A 16,586-nucleotide genomic window follows, 5' to 3' on the forward strand; every position below is an offset into this window, starting at 1 on the left:
CATATATAGGTTCTCTCTATTTCTATCCAAAGTAGTGATACATATATCTAACTGCCATTCCTCATGGAATATTCTGTTACTATTCTAGGATTGCTATCTTATTTAATTATTTTTTTTTAAAATTAAGTAACAAATAAAAGTGGCAAAACACTGTGCTAGTAGGAAGTGCACGTAATCATATAAGAAGTTCATTTAAAAGGTAGCCTATGTCCTTAAAAACAAAATCAGATCCTAAGGAGATGCATCACAGGAAAAGTTTATATACGCCTGATATATGGATATACGGTTCACAGCTACATTATATTAATAATAAATAAAATCAAAAAAGTAAATTTCATTCTAGCTTTTATTTTAAGCACAAAATTGCTAAAGAAAGGGGGAATGTGTGCATGAAATACAAATGATGGCACTAAATTTTCTCTCATATTACTCTGATTTTTTTTTTTTTTTTTTTTTTTTTGTAAAGGGGTGAATGATTGTCATTAGTCAGCCAAAGTAAGAAAACAAAGCTTCTGATGTTTTCCATTTTACATCCATTTAATCCATCCCTTACTTCAAGAAAATTTCATCCATTCAGATGAATCCTCTCTTTCTCACATTAATCTCAAACATATTCCCCAACCCTCTTGCTAGGATTATCAATGAACCTTAAAGCATATTAGGATGGTGGGTGAAACATAAAAATTAAATTATAACCTTTTGTTGGTAGGGGAATTGAAAGCCCTCCTCTGAAGCTAGGTTAGGTTAAGTTTATTAGACTGATTAGCTGTTCACTTTGGAGAATTTACACTAATGTTTAGGCAGATCAGTTTGGTAAGTGTGAAGCATTTGATCATTAAAGGAGATTTTAATTATAGCAATATAAATTGGACAGAGGAAACAGCATACAGCATTTATCCCTCAAGAATTCCAGAAATTTCTGAATTCTTAAGGGATAAATGTGTCTGGCAACACGTAGTAGAGGGAACATAAGGTTCAAGAGTTTGAGATTTGGTCCTTACACCAGAGAATCTCATTATAGTTGAGATATCAGTCTTTCATCTCATTGGTGAGAGCACCATGTGATCTCAACTTGGAGGCTGAATAGACATGCAGAAGTATCAACGAGAAAGGAATTTCTATGGAATTATAAAGTAGGTGATTATAATAATCTTAGAAATCAGAAATGATAGACTCAAGCCAGGAAAATGACTAATGTAGTAAGAAAGACAAAAATCTAATATGAGAAGGATTAGTACTAATTATAGTCCAAGGAGAATCCTAAGGAATTCTATTGTTATGTGGCCCGTAGGAGGAGAAATTATTGTGGATGAATGACTGTTAGATGGAAAATGAGATGAAATGACCAGTGCAGATGACATATTTGAGCCATTTCATCCTGGAAAAATCAGGTTATATTCATGGAAGGATGGGAAGGGTCAAAGGTTTAGATATGCCTAAGGAGAATGTGTTTAAAATACTAAGTGTTCTTAGTCAAATAAGGAAAGGAGATTGGATGAGATTCCATTGTGTGTTTTTTAAAAGAATGCACCAAGGATATGACATCTCCATTAACCTGACTGCTCAATAAAAGTATACTATTTGGAAAGTGCCCAATGAGTGGAAGAAGGGTAAGATAGTGGCTTTGCACAAGGGTGATGGTGGAAGAATGCAGGCATCAAATTATAAACCGGTTTGTATTTCTTCCATAATTAAGATTTTGGAGAAATTAGTGAGAGATTGTATACAGAGTTGGGCAGATGAAGGTAATATTATCTGTGGTCAGCATGGATTTTTTTAAGGGGTGCTCTAGTTTCAGTAATTTGCTTGACTTTTATATTAAAGTAACAAGAGCTGTTGATGAAGAAAAGGCATATACTGCAACGGCTTTATAGGATGTCACATGAGTTCATATTTAAGCTGCACACATGGAGTTGCATATCAGGTTAGTGAATTGGAATGGAAATTGGCGGTCTGATAGATATCAGAAAGCTCTATATAGGAGAACAGTATCAAGGAAAAGGAAGGTCACAAGAGCAGTTACACAGGGATCAACACTGAGACCTTTGCTTTTTTTTAACCATTATTTCAGTGATATTGTCACTGGATGGCAGGAAGATATTCAGTTATTTGAAGACAATGATGTAAATAAGGTGGGTGGGTAGATGAATGAGGATGTCAGTTCAACGCAACTAAATGTAAGGTCTTGAAACTTGGGATCCACAGATGGGAGGCTTATACTCACTCTATTAGTGGATCAGTACTATAGGATATGGAAGAGGCAAGCAAATCATGGGATGATTTCTTGCCATGGTGATTGCTGATAAAAATTTGAAGTTTAGATGGAATAAATATAAGTAATATATATAATAAATAATAAATAAAATAAATATATAAATACATAATTACAAAACATAAATAAATACAAAATATCATCTTCATCAAATTCTTGAATATGTACTCTCCGGAGTGTAAGATAGGGGATATCGCAATAGTACTACTTGAAAAAGTCAGATGATTACTAACTTCCTACCAATAATTTTCCTCCAAATTAATCTCTTGTGTGTCAAGACTACATATTACCAAATCTTATATAACTATCGTCTAACGCCATGTTCTTCAACCTGTGGTCTGCAGACCGGCACTGGTCCGCAGAAATTTCCTGCTGATCTGCCAAAAATTTCTCCGTCTCTCAGAAACAATGCTTCAGCCACGTATATCAAATTTTCTAACCTCTAAACAGCAACAGATGTAGCACTAGCTAAAAATTGTAATTTTATAACATTGGATTTAATAAATAAAATACTATCTATTACTAAATCACTTAAGGAATTGACAACGTAGATACGAATATAAATTAAATTACACTTTAATAAATATTTCCGATATTTCGGCAACATCACGTTGCCATCTTCAAAAGGAGCTTACAAAAAAAGGAACGTGCACGTAGGCACTACAACACAGTAACTGAGAATGAAGTGATGAAGCTATTGGATCAAATATCGGAAATATTTATTAAAGTAATTTAATTTATATTTGTATCTACGTTGTCAATTCCTTAAGTGATTTAGTAATGCATAACCAATATATAAACCTGTCTACAAGAAAAATACTATCTACATTGGTTTATGTTTCTGTCTTAGCCATCAGCCAGTCCGCGAAATATTTCTCCTATTTTCCCTGGTCCGCAGGTGTAAAAAGGTTGAAGAATGCTGGTTTAAGGCACATTTTACTTATATCAATCCACCCACATCTTGGTCTTCCTCTGAGTCTTTTTCTTGCCATTCTGGTAAAAAACACTCGTTTTGCTGATCTTTCCTCTTCCATTATGTTTAGGTGGCCATATTACCTAAGATTAGCTCTGCTAACACATTCCTGAACTATAACAATGTCAAGTTCTTTCCTAATAGCCTAGTTTTTACTATGATACTGCCATTAACGGCATCTGTTCAGTCCTAATCTTTCTCAGGACTCTCATATCTATGGTCTCCAGTCTTTGATCGAGAATTTTATTTCTAACCCAGCTCTCAGTTTCATAAGTTAAAATTGGTTTGAACACTGTCTTTTATATAACTAGTTTAGTGTTTTGACTAATCTCTCTCTCTTATTCCACATAAATTTATTCAGCTGACTTCCTACCATACCAGCTTTACTAATTCTGCTGTTGTATTTCCATATTTAATTTGCCTTCATCACTAAAAATTGCACCTAAATAACTGCAATGTCTAAATTGCTCACTGGGTTCTCCATTGAGGATGGAGTTGATGGTTTAATGTTTCTGTCTATTTCAATTGTCTTTGTCTTTGGATGCTGACTTGCATACCAAATTTATTACAGCAGTTATTCAATTTAGTAAGGGAATCCTGCAGACTTGTACTGGATTTATTTAGTAGTATAACATCACTTGCATAAGGTAAAGAGATGATTAGCATCTTATTTTGATATCACATTTAATACCGCTTTCCTTCATAATGTGAGCCATATAAATGATGATTAACAGTGAAGATAATGTACAACCTTGTGCTACACCTGATTTAATATCACACCATCTTCCTGTACCTCCTTCAATTCTAACTTACAACTCAAATACACACTGTATTGACTGATATAATATCCCAGTTACACCATGTAACTGGAGCAATTTGAACACATTTTTTCCTGGCACCTCGTCATATGACTTTTCCAGGTCTACAAAACTTAATACAGCTCCTTGTTACATATTCTCATGATTTCTCGACTATTTATAATCAATTGAAAACTTGATCCTGACATCTATTTGGCATGAACTCAGCTTGTTTTTCTCCAAGCTTCCCTGCAAAACTCTTACCAGGTCAGTAGAAAAATTTTTCTGTTCTGCATTTCTCGCATTCAGTTTTATTTTCCTTTTTATATATGAGTACTGTGAGTTCTCTGCTCCAATTATATGGAATTAAATCCTCTGACCAGATCTTCTGAATTACAAAACTACAAATCTGCAAAACTTTTAAATCTCCATATTTGAGAACTGTTGAACAAATATCCACTCCAGCTGCCTTTACATATTTCAGGTTTTTGAAGGTTTTTTCCTACTTGAAGTATTGATATATACAATCCTAAACATTCCTGCTGAGTGTTTTCTACCACCATGCTGTCACTGCTTGTTTCATTTAGCAATCTTTCGAAGTAATAATTCCAGACATTCAGAATGTCTTTATCTTCAGTTTTCTTGTTACCTTTATAATCTCTGATTGTTTTTACATTATTCTTTCTTCCATTTCTGAGCATTTGCAGAGCCTTCAGAATATTTTACCACCTTTCTGATATTTATTTTTGAAGTTCTTACCAAAACCTTTCCATGACTTTTGTTTGGCTAGTTTTACACAGTCCTTCATTTCCTTACATTTTTCTCTGTATTAAACTTGCCAGAAACTTTTGATATGCTTTCTTCTTTTCCTTGACTGCCTTAATAACTTCCTGGGCTCATCATGAAGTTGTGATTTTTTTTCTATATTTGCAGACAACCTCACCAGATGCCTATGGCTGAATCAATCAATGTTTTCTTCAGAATATTTTACCACCAGCGTTTGCCAATAAATCTTCAAGGTTTGGTTCTTGTTTTGTGATTGTGTCTTTGAGTCTACAATTCACTCCTGAAAGCTGTTCAACTCTGATTGAATTTTAAAACTTTCTTACACACTTCTTTTCAATATGACATTCAATTTTGATGACGATCGGTCTGTTTTTTCACCCACTACAGGGTGAAGGCCTTTCCCATTGCAGGAGGGTTGGGTCTACTTCTCCCATGGCGACCCAGTCCATCTTGGGAGAGTGTATATATATATACACTTGGATGAATGAATATATGAAAGTAGAAGACAATCACAAATATCCATGTCTAGGTGGGATTCAAACTTGCAGTCTCTTGGCTGGAGAGCAGATACGCTAACCACTCAGCAGGTTTAATTTTATCCTGCTCAAATCTAAATGGCGTTCACTTCCTATTTCAAATTCTCCATTATACTTGTCTCCTGAACTAGCAAGAATATCAACAATATCATACTCAATGAGACTTTTCTTATTTCTTGCATCTTCTGTCCATGTGAAGTCGTGTACATCTTTTTGTTAGAACATGGTGTTAGAAATAATTAGTCCATGTTGAACAAAAATCTAGCAGGCACTTACCATTATTATTAGCTTTGCTCTTTCCTCTTAATTTTGTGAAAACATTTGCTTCTCTGCTGTTCAGATCGCCAACAAGGACCAACTTTTCCTCTTTTATTGTGCGAGTTGCCTTCTGTAATGCATCAAAAAACGCCTCAACTTCTTCATTAGTAGAACCTTCTGTAGGGCCATAGGCACAAATACTGTCCTGTTCCCAATACCAAATATATAAAATTAATAAAAATAGAAAATAAATATTTTCTATCTGCCAAAATGTAGTTTGGGGGAGATAGAAGAGATTTTTTATGATAGAAGAAGGGGGGGGGGGATAACATGATTGAGACATTTAAATCGTAAAGAGGTATTTACAGGATTGACTCGGGGGGGGGGTCATATAACAGAACATGGGGGGGGAGGAACAAAGGATGTGAGGCCATCCCTGGAAGTAACGAAATGAAGTAATGAGTAGTAGGTTCTGCAGTGGCTTTATTGCACGGAGGGTGGTTGGCCATGGAATCCACTGCTGGATAGGGTGCACAGACAGTAAATGGGTTTAAATAGTGATATGATAGAGTGTGAATTATATTGAATAATTGAACTATTATATTGAACCTCCACATAATCTTGTGATTATGTGGAGGTTCAATATAATAATTTTTGTTTTCAACAGTCTTGTTCAACAGTGTTGAACAAGACTGCTAAAACCTTGAAATTTAATAAAAGCAACTTGACAACCAACAATAAATATATATTCTGATGGTTCAGAATCAAGCAGTCTAAAATTGCAGAGTTATTAATAAATGTCAAACATATACAAGTTAAATAACAAATACTTAATAAAATAATGAAATAAAATAATTTAATAACCATTTTATATCAATTAATATAAAATTTTTAATCTTATTACTTCAAATATCCAAGAAACAGAAAAGTAAAATGATATATGCATGATATATTCATTTAATTTTAATTTTATACTTACCCTTGGCTGTTATCTCTATGTAATTACAGAAATTGAGATTCATTGATAGTACTTTGCCAATTTGGTATAACCTTTTTTTTCAAATTCTTTTCATTTCATGTTTACTTTAAATTAGCTTCTTACCAACATTCCATGGCTATTATTAAAAGTTAAAATACAACATGAAATTTTATCTATCTACATATCTATTCATCTACACACACATATAGATAAAATTTAATCTTTATATCAATTACATTGTTGTCTGTGGATTGCAAGGGGATATTCAGTTGTTTGCAGATGATGTGAAGCTGGGAAGGGTTATTAGTAATAGTGCAGGTGTGGTACTACCCCTGTAAGAGGATTTGAATAAGCTAGATAGATGGGCAAATGAATGGGGGTGTCCGTTTAATGCAGCAAAATGTAAGGTCTTCAGGTTTGGGAAACATCGATGGGACACTGCATACTCTATGGGAGGAGTTATACTGGAGGAAGTAGGAGAGACAAGAGATCTGGGTTTGATGATTGATAGAAACCTGAAATTTTGGGGACATATTGCAAAGGTAGTGAAAGTAACACAGAGGATTGCTGCAATAATGAGAAGGACACTGACCTGCAGAGATAAAATGGTTATCATTCCGTTGTATAAGACTCTGATCAGACCACACTTAGACAATTGTTCTCAGATCTGGTCCCCAGGATTTGAAGGGGGGTAAATTAACTGTGGAAAGGTACAAAGGTGGATAAAAAAGATGGTGTTGGGACTGTACAATGTTAGTTATGAGGATCGGCTGAGGGAGTGTAGACTGCAGAATTTGGTGGATAGAAGGAGGGTTGATATGATTGAGACTTTTAAACTGTTGAGAGGTGGTTACAGGGTTGATACTGGGGAGTTCTTTTGCTTGGTTGAACAGTGGGAAGGAGTCATGACAAGGGGCCATCCCTGGAAGTTGCGAAAGGAAACTGTGAGAAAGAGGGTGAGGGGTAGTTTCTTTGCATGGAGGGTGGCTGAACCATGGAATGAATTGCCTGATGGAGTAGTGAGAGCGAGAATGACCAATGCATTTAAGGAGTGGTATAATAGACTTTGTGTTTCCTAGGAGGAACCTCCCTCAACGAGTCTTGATAGACTTGTGCTTCTTAGAAAGGACCTCCCACGATGAGTCTTTTGACTCCGTGGAGGCCTGAATAATAATAATAATGTTTTTTTCTCTCTCTCTCTCTCTCACACACACACACCCCTGCTTGAAAAGAAGTAAATAGACACCCCCATGGACATAAGATTATGCCTGGAAGTGGTCTGAATATAAAAGTAAGCAGGATGCTGTGGAGACCAAGGATGGGTAGGAGACTGAATGCTTCTTGTGGAAAAAATATTCATGAATCTTTTAGTTCTACACTGCACGTCACTACTGATTAATAAACTTTTCCCATCAAAAACCATGAAAGACATCATACATAAATACAGTAACACTGAGGATCAGAAAAAGTCTCCAGCAAACACAATAACAAAAAATCATAAAACAAAGCCCAATAAAAATGACATTTCAAATACACTGATTGGAAAGAAGCCAATGGACACCCTAATGGGCAAGGTGCATTGTGCCATGTAACGAGTCAAGTGTTTGTAGTTGGTATAAATTAGAGGAATATGATGTTCTCAAGTCAGTGTAACTACATCTGGATGAAATGGTTGTGAGGAGGGAACTGATGGAATTGAAAAGAGGTGGTGTGATAGGATGCCATGTTGCAGGCCAATCTGTTTGGCAAATTGTTAACAAATTGGGCCATCCCAGGTCAACAATCAGTGTTATCATACTGAGATGGAAGCACAAAGAGTTAACTGCTGGTTCACTCTTTGTGCTAGCTGTTACCCACATTGGATGACCCACCACACTCACTGAACATGACCTTATGGTGCTACGAAGGATAACAGGTAAAAACTGCATTTGTCAGCTGACATGTGGAGGTCTGGCATTGACTGGAACACAAATCTACACAAAAACATTCAGAACCAAGGCTCACGACATGAGTTTCCATGGTAGGACCACAATATGCAAGTCCCACATTACCTGAACCAATATGCAATGTCGTCTTCAGTGGTACAAAGAGCATGTATACAGTGGGATATGGAAGCTTGGAAAGCTGTGTTATGGGACAATGAATTACACTATATCCTCTATTGAGCAGATGGAGAGTGTGGGTATAGCGGATGCCTGGTGAACATCTCTTACCAGAGTGTATAACCCCACCTAAAATTCAGAGGTAGTGGTGTGATGGTATGATCCAGTTTTTCCTGGTTTGGCCTTGAACCTTTGTATGTGACCACAAACACTGAACGAGAGGTATCTGAACATTCTGGACAATTCAATGCTTCCTACTTGTAGTGTTTCTACAGACGTGACCACTGTCTCTTTCAGCAAGACAATGTCATAAGGCTGCTGCTGTATGATTTGTGGAAGTGAATGTGACAACACTTGACTGGCTTCCACACAGCCCTGATCTCAATCCTACTGAACACCTGTGAGATAAACTAGAGTGTCAGGTGAGGTCAAGGGATGTCAGCCCCACAACAGCCCAGGACTTCATTATATGCCTACAGGAAGAATGGTGTCCAAAAAATTCCCATTGATTGCCATCATATGCTTGTGGAAAGTGTGCATAGGATTGTTGCAGTTATCACAGCAAAAGGAGGTCCCACATCCTATTAAGGAGTGTGCCATCGCTGTTTGTATCTCACACTATGGTGTCCATTGACTTCTTACCATGCAGTGTATATTACTAAGAGTTTATAAGGCAGAATACCAGAACAAGATGATAACATTAATTTTAACTGACAATACAACATTTCATCCTAATTGCACAGGATTTCTTCAGGTGTAAACATACAAACTAGTAGACAAAACAGTAAAGACTAATGAAGGTGACAACTATAATGTAAGTATAAAAGAGACTGATGTTATTTTTAATTTGATGTTGCATTGTTCAGAACATTGTGCATGTTCACACATTCACATGCACGTATCTAGCTAACGAAGTCTATTATGTATTCAGACAAGTTGATACTTAGGTTAATATTTAGATGTTTAGGATCTAATGCCATTTCCAAAGATCTGCAGATTTTTCTCTCTATTGTGTGATAGCTATAGTGTAATAGTTCCTATTTATCCCATAACACTTGATATCTCTTTTGCAAAGCATCTGGTGGATCAGCTGAAGAGAGCATGTGATGACAAAGCCAAGGCTTCACACCTATAGTATTCAATATCTTGGATGTGTTCTTCAATACTTTGTGCAATTAATTTTTCTGTCTGTACATAGTACAATGACTGGCAATGACATAGTACACTTTAAATACCTGGATATAGAAGTGGACTATGTCAAGGTTTTGTGGATCAGATTAATAATTGCATCTTGATAAAGAAGGTAAATGCTAATTGATGTTACATTCGTTAAGTATTTTTGCCAGTTTTATGGAAATAGAGCTAATATGTGGAAGCATGATGAATCCTCTATTTTATTCTTCATTAGATATTATTATTATTACACCCTCCACACAGCCGATAGACTCATCGCAGGAGGTTCATTCAACTGACAACATATTTATCATATAGAATCTTAAAGTCCTTAATACTCCTTGCATTAATAACACATTCCAGTAATGCATTCCATTCACTGACAATTCTCCATTTAAAAAATCTATTCTTCACACTGTTCTTCACCACACTCCTACATAACTTCCAGGAATCACCTCTGGTTCTTCCCCTATTACCTTCTACTCTTTTTATAATCCCCTCTGGATTAATTGGATGAAATCCTCTCACGAACTTAAACATCTATCATATCATCTCTCTTCCTCTCCACCAAACTCTGCAATCCACATTTCTTCAACTTCTCTCCATAGCATTCCAAACTCCTGATATTGTCTTAGTCACTCGTCTCTGGATCCTCTCCAGTGTCTCCACATCACACTGAAAACCAGGTGACCAGTCTGAGCACAATAGTGTGGTCTGACCAGTGCCACAACCACTTCCTTATCCTTGCATGTTAGAGTACTTTTATCATAGCAGCACTATGATGTGCAACCTTTGCAACACTAGCAATACGCCCTCTAAACTTCAGTCTACTGTCAATCATCACTCCCAAATCTCTAATCTCATCCACCTCCTGCAGTATAGCACCATCGATATAGTAAACAGCCTTATATTTCTGCACTCCAAAATGCAACACCTTGCACTTATTGATATTAAAACTACAATCCCACTCATTTGTCCAAGTAAAAAGTCTATTTAAATCTTCCTGAAGGGATTCAGCATAAGCAGTGCTACTCATAATTCTTCCCAACTTTGCATCATCAGCAAGTAACTGAAGATCCCCAGTCAATCCACATGATATATCATTTACAAACAAGTTAAACAGCAGGGGCCAAAGACCAGAACCCTAAGGCATGCCACAGGTTACCATTTTTTATTAAGACACTTCTCCATCATATGCAACCTTCTGATTGTTCAGAGAGCCAATCTCTGATCAATCTAACCAATATACTATCTATTCCCATCCGTTGCAGTAATCTATCAAATGCTTTTGCAAAGTCTAGAATATCACTGTATATGATTCTCCCTTATGCTTAACACACTCATCACCTTATCATAAAATGCAAGTAAATTACTGAAACAGAACCTACCTTTTACAAATCATGCTGACCTTCATAAAAATTGCCATGTCCATCAACCCAATTCTGTATTCTATTCCTTATCAATCTCTCCAACACCTTGACCACAACTGCAGTTATACAGACTAGCCCACAGTTGGAGACTTCTGTCTTAGAACGATGCTTGTGGAGTAGTACTATTTTGTTATCTTTCCACTCCTTACGATACTAAGACTTTCAATTAATGGATAACAATGGAGGATCATTAATGGAGGATATACTTCTGTTTCTTTCACTATGAATTCTCCTAATACTTGCCTCTCTTCTATATATTGTACCGGATAATTTATACCAGTATGATATACGGTGATAAAGTGATCGTTCATTAATTCCGCTATATCCTTTGTAGCTTAGTCTGCTGCCACGACTATCCACCAATGTTAGTCTGCCATAATTATTATTCTCCTTGTTTGCCATGTAACAGAAAAATTCCCTTGAGTTAACCTTGGCCTGACCAGCCAATCTCCTCTCACACCGCACCTTTTCTTTCTTTACCATGCTTGTCACCTTTCTAGCCTGCACCTAATACTCATGGATCTGATCGCCACCAACTGTCTTGTACTTGCTCCATAACATTTTCTTTTCCAGCACAGCCTGCTTGATTTTGCTGTTCATCGATTTTGCTCCCACTCTATTTACTTGCTTAACCCTCGGTATGCAGTCATACATTGCTTTTGTCAGATACTGCCTTAAGAGATTCCATGCATTTTCAACATCTTTTCTGCTCAGCTCATCTACCCAACATACTGATGCCAACTGACTACAGAGCTTCCTATAATCACCTGGTTTATACTTCCACATGCATCCATTTTTGGCAATGACCTTTTCTTGTTTCATCACTTATGAAACAAGTACCTCATGATCACTCTCACCAACTGGCAGCAGTGTCAACACCTGATTAACAACTACACCTTGTGAAGCTATCACCAAATCCAAAACATTAAAGCCTCTCTAATTGCTTCGATCACGTGCTGCTTAAGATACTTATCTTTCAGAAATTCCACAAACTCTTTGGTTTTGTGTCTCTTGAGTAGTCTAGAGATGATGTGGTCATTATAGCCATTTTGAAGGGAAAGTGTTTTTTAAATTCTTTAGATGAGGAAATAATACTCAATTTTTGAGGTCTATAATGGTGGAATGAGGTAGCTGTCAGTATGTAAAGGCTTTCGAAACATAGAGACTTTTAATTTTTCCATTCTTTTGGCTAGTCGAATGTCCAGAAATTGGAGTGAACAATTATGAGGGGAAGGGTCTGGAAAATTCTAATAAACACCGAGACCAAAAATGATATTAAAGCAACTGATATACCACAAGAAAGAACATGTAAGTTACCATTATAATTCTGCTACTAGTATGTTCTTTCTTGTGGTTATATCGGATACTTCAATATAATTTTTGTTCTAGGTATTGGAAGTTTTTTCCCCCACTTGGTTAGACTATAATAAATTTAGTTTAATCCTTTATCCAAGTGAAAGCAAAAAAAGTTTGTGCCTGAAGAATCTTCAGGACTGAGGCAACTCGTGGTAAAGGTGGACCAAGCTCTCATCACTTGCCTCAGTTTCTCCCATAATGCAAAGCACATCTCCTTGCATACATTTCAGTGGGCCAGACCCAGAGGTGGTGATACTAAGGTGGAAGTAATGGAGAAGTCATATTTAGTTGGAAGTTTTTTAGTCTAACCAAGTGGAAAAAAACAATCGGTAATTCGAACATCTTTCTCTAATCCAGAGTAATTTAATAATAAGGTGAGCCTTTTGGCAACTTGTATAGGTAAATATGACCTCTCCATTGCTTCTGCCATAGTATCACCACTTCTGGGTCTGGCTCCCACTGATGAGACCTTGATAAAGGTCAAAACCGATCTGGGTAGTGGCCCTTCCCTTAATGCATAGCATTATACATGTCTGCAAGGAGATGTGCTTTGCATTATGGGAGATACTAAGACAAGTGATGAGAGCTTAATCCACCGTTAACATGAGTTGCCTCAGTCCTGAAGATACTTCAGGCACAAACTCTTGTTTGCTTACACTTGGATAAAGGATTAAACTAAATTTATTATTTTTGTGCTAGGTGTTTATTAGAACTTTCCACAATCTTTCCCCCATCCCTTGTAGATTCTAATTCATAGGTGAATTTTATGTTAGGGTGTTGACGATTTAGGTACTTACAAAAAAGCAGATGTGTAGGTAGTCCATGGTTCCAGACTAAGAATATATTTTCAGCATACCTTTTCCATAATTTTGGTTTATCATGGCATTCATCTTGAACCTTGTTTTTGAATGTTTCCATATAAAGATTTGCTAAAATGGCTAAAGAGAAATGCACACTGCTAGAAGAGACTTCTATTGTTTATTATGTTTTTATATTTGCAATAACCAGAATCAAATACAGTGTTTGAGGAATATCATACGCTTTTATATATATATATCAGGGCTGGTCCGAGAGTATCTGATGCCCCTAGGCAAAGAAAATTTAGGCCCCCTATACATTGTCTCTCTCTATATATATTTTGTCATACTCATACAAGCACACATACACCTACACATGTGTAGGTGTATATGTATAGGTGCAGGCAATTGCCTAGGTTCACCTAATGATAAAACCGGTCCTGATATATATAGACATCCACAGACTGGGGAAAGGGAACACTAACACTGGTGTGCAATTACTAACTGCTTTCACCCTAAGCTATTGGCTACAATATACATTGTATTAGATTAACTAAACTTCCTTAAAATGAAGGCCAATATTAGCCTCTCATTATTAACCCGCACTATATCAGGACAGCTCCATTTCCGGTATGTTAGCTAAACATTAAATCTGGAGGTGTCGCATAATAATATAATAAAACAGTAATACGTTAATTTTCACATTTCAGAAATTATAATGTAATTCCAAGTGAGTTTCAGTGTAATTGATCTTTGGTCAGAGCATTAACATGTGAATATTAATTATTTTATGGTATACCTGTGGTTTTAAATTTCTGAGAGAATCAGATTTAAAAAATAAAATAAATAAATAAAACATGGCATTTAGGAACCTGACCTACCAGTCAACGGCCGGAATTGCTTTTCATAGAAGCTTGGGGCCGGAATCGGTGAAATATAATAAACAGACATTTTCGGAAAGTATTTATTATTTTTATAAATTGCACATTCGTGGAAGCACTTCTAAAAGCTATTAAAATGATAAACCACAGTATTTGGGCTCGTAACAATCGGTAATTCCATATCTCAGGATTTTTTCATTATCCCAGGCATATGACAGTCGCTACAATGTTTACTGGTGGGACTCATCCGTAGGAGCAAAGATATAAGCAGGCACTACTTATGGTACATATGAAATATCTTTGATATCGTATCATAGTGATACTGGCAAATTTTTTAATTCATTTTAACATTAAAGTTAAAAAATTCCAAACGATCGATCGTAGAACTCACAGAGATAGTATGAGCATTCGAATTTAGGACCATGCCACTGGCGCCATCTCGTGGCTTTAAATTCAAACACTATCATCATTATCAGTTTCTTGATGTAACTAGTGGTCGCCAAAGTGGTCCAAATCGACCCCCAGGGATAGATTCGGGCTCAGTCGTCGATTGGGGATCGATATAAAAATATAAGATATCATTATATGGGTAATATTTAATTCGGTTAACTTGGATTACCTCCATCCTGAATGACAACGCAATTAAGAGTGAATCGTGGGAACAGTGACATGAATAGGACTAAGATGGAGCAAGGACATGAAAATAGTTACAAAGGCTAATCAAGTAGGCCAAAATGACGTATTTACCAATTAAAGGATGGGGGAGAGAAGTCTGACCACACCTCCTCGTTTCCCCTCCCCTGGAACTTTGAAGCTCTTGACCAAATTTCTTAAGGTCCGATTTCAAGGTAACTAACGTGGCAACAGCATCCAATTTTCTAATGAAGAGTCATAGAAAGATATCAACCAATGCTGTCTTGTCCGGGGAAGCCGACGCGTCTGGGGCTGCAGTCCGGGCTCCTGATGATAAATATGCTACGAGGACTCATATTAACATTTTGCAACTCAATATCAATGGTACTCAGAGAAAAATGGATGAACTTAAATACAGCTTTACAAAAACAATATCCGTATAGCTTGTCTACAAGAAACAAAGCTGAACAAAAATCTGAACTTCAGCATCAAAGAATATACACAGTTCTTAGGAAGGATAGAGAGGAAAGAGCAGGTGTCGGGCTTGCTATCCTTTTGAAGACCCCAGAAATCAAATTCAAAGAAATCACTCTAAAACAATATTTAAATAATAACAGTTCGATGGAAACTCAAGCTGTTGAAATACACCTACCAAACCATTCTATTTCAATTACAAACGTCTACAACCCTGATAATACAAATATTGATACAGACATCATTGAAAAGCTAAGCGAATCTCCAACTGATACAACCATTATACTGGGTAACCTAAATGCAAAAAGCCCAAAGTGGGGCTTCCCCGATTTAGACCATAAAGGTCAACAATTGGAAGACCTCTTTACAGATTTGGAACTTACAACAATTAACAATGGACAGAGCACCTATCTCTCGAAAACTACAGGAACTGAATCTGCTATTGACATCACAGCTATTAATTGTGGCATTGCATCAAGTGCACAATGGAAAATTTTGGGAAATGCCATCAGTGACCACAGACCCATAATAACAACACTAAACTTCAAGATTGATCAAGAACAGCAAATCGAAAGTACATGGAACTTCAGAAAAGCTGACTGGACAAGGTTTACTCAAATCTTGGAGAGCCTCTGTCAAGATGACCAGTTTCTGGAAACCTTGACAGAAAATTACAATTCTTACTTCACACATCAGTAAAGCTGTCAAAGCAACAATACCAAAAGGCAAACGGAAAAATACCTGGATACCATACTGGAAAGATCACAATATTGATTCAATGATCACAGAAAGAGACAGTATCAACGAACAATTCAGAATTAATAAAACTGGTGAATACAGAAAGAAATTAATAGACATAATACACAAAATAGAGCAAGACATTTGGAAGTGCAAACAAGAGAAATGGGCACAGCTTCGCACAGCATCCAGGTTACTTTGCACAGCACAGTAACCTGGATCCAAGAAAAGACAGCCAATACTGGAACATTATTAGAATCCTAGACAACAATATCAAAAAAGAGAACCAACAGAAAACAAACTTCCTAATAAATTCTGGGAAACAAGTTATTTCAGATCAAGAAATTGCAAACACACTCGCAAAAACCTATTCAAACAACTCCAAACTTCAGTATAACAGA

The 16,586-nt window shown here is 36.5% G+C and overlaps 1 protein-coding gene across 3 annotated transcripts in view; it reads right to left on the reverse strand.

The window, feature by feature from the left end:
* Nucleotides 1–14,712, reverse strand: part of LOC150092382 (cytosolic phospholipase A2-like) — a 341,574-nt gene extending 326,862 nt beyond the window's left edge. For 2 of the 3 annotated variants that reach the window (XM_090415056.1, XM_090415054.1), the window contains exon 1: nucleotides 6,602–6,711. The gene's annotated coding sequence lies outside the window, so the exon portion shown is untranslated. Of the gene's footprint in view, nucleotides 1–6,601; nucleotides 6,712–14,340 lie in introns of those variants that run through there. The other variant, XM_090415055.1, reaches the window with a different exon arrangement.
* Between the last annotated feature and the right edge of the window lie 1,874 nt (nucleotides 14,713–16,586).

This window comes from Typopeltis vanoorti, chromosome 26, assembly GCF_054136105.1.
Source record: "Typopeltis vanoorti isolate ZY-2024b chromosome 26, IOZ_Tvanoo_1.0, whole genome shotgun sequence".
Taxonomy (NCBI): Eukaryota; Metazoa; Arthropoda; class Arachnida; order Uropygi; family Thelyphonidae; genus Typopeltis; species Typopeltis vanoorti.